The sequence below is a fragment of the Salvia miltiorrhiza genome, chromosome 6 (assembly GCF_028751815.1).
Source record: "Salvia miltiorrhiza cultivar Shanhuang (shh) chromosome 6, IMPLAD_Smil_shh, whole genome shotgun sequence".
Taxonomy (NCBI): Eukaryota; Viridiplantae; Streptophyta; class Magnoliopsida; order Lamiales; family Lamiaceae; genus Salvia; species Salvia miltiorrhiza.
The window spans coordinates 33876477-33877989 of NC_080392.1; positions in this window are offsets into that span (position 1 = coordinate 33876477).

Sequence of the window (1513 nt, forward strand, 5' to 3'; positions counted from 1 at the left end):
CTCTAAACGAATAACTAACTAAAACTGAATTGAAAACTAACTTAGAACGAAAACTATGAAAAATGAGAATTAAACTAAAGATTGTTTTGATTGCCTAAGGTCGAAGCTATTCTTGTTCCTAAGGCTGAAGGATTATTTCTCATGTTGAACGTTCAGCCCTTTATATAGACTGCCCTTTCATCAAACCCTAATACCATCAAAAATGGCCCAACCAAACTGGGCCTAAGAGATAAACATCAAGGCAGCGTGCACGCATAGGAGAGTGCAAAGGATAACTTGCTCGGCAAGTCTTGGCAGCTCTGGCGAGTCGTGGTAGCGCTGGAAAGTCAGCTCTGTAGAAGTAGTCAGCTCTGGAAAGTTTGGTAGCTCTGGCGAGTCATGGCAGAACTGGAAGTCAGCTCTGTAGAAGTAGTCAGCTCTGGAACAGTCTTGGCGTAGGTAGCTCTGGAGTTTGTCAGCTCTGGAGATGTATCAACTCTGGACGAATAAATGCCAGCTCTGTAGATTTAGCTCTGCACACATGAATGCCAGCTCTGGCAAAGGAAGTCTGGAAGGTCCGCTCTGTCAAGATTGGTCAGCTCTGTCAAGTTCAGTCAGCTCTGGCTTGGGATTGTTAGCTCTGGCTCTGGCACGGGAAATCCACTCTAACGAATGGACTTCAGCTCTGTCAGCTCTGGCGAGGCAACAAAGTATGCACCGTCAGCTCTGGACACTACTTTGAGCCCAAAATAGCCATGTCTGATCCAAAAACTCGAACAAAACATTCTTCCTCCTATTATATCAAAATCTCCTACAAAGCAATAAACAAACCCATAAACGCACCAACTTCCAGAATATTTAACTCAAAATTTAGCACACTCAAACCCCTAAAATAAGAACAATTAGGCATAAATCAACCCCCCCTCCCCACACACTTAGCCTTTTGCTTGTCCTCAAGCAAAATCAGTATGAATCTAAGGAAGAGAGCGTTTCACGATGATTATTTCCATCCAATCATTCAACAAGTCAATTTAAAATTTTCCATTTAACACATATCTCTCAAATCATGCAAGTAACTTAAAGTTTAAGAAATAACACAACAGTAAAGCAAATAATTCGATCAGACCCAATTCTCCGCTAGAAGTGAATTCCCTAATGTGATCGCCTTTATAATCAGTATCTCCGTTTCACAACTTTTCCTTTTCCACACTTTGTGTGCTTAATCACTTAGATTTCGACAGTTGAGCCATAATTCCTGAAATAAAACCATTTGGATGTAATCCAAAGTCTTCTCACGTGGTTTCCCATGCTCGTAGTTAAACTAGCGGAGCAGAGACTCAGAGCTGTCATTTTCAGAGCTGGACCAGATTTTCAGAGCTGGCCAGATGTTCAGAGCTGGTGATTTTTTTCCAGCCATTTCACAGATAAGGATACGATCGTAGGCAATCACAATGACAACACTCCTTCTAGCATCTACCGGATAAATCATGTTTTATTTACTTGCAACCGTGTTGCAACAAAACTCATAATTCTT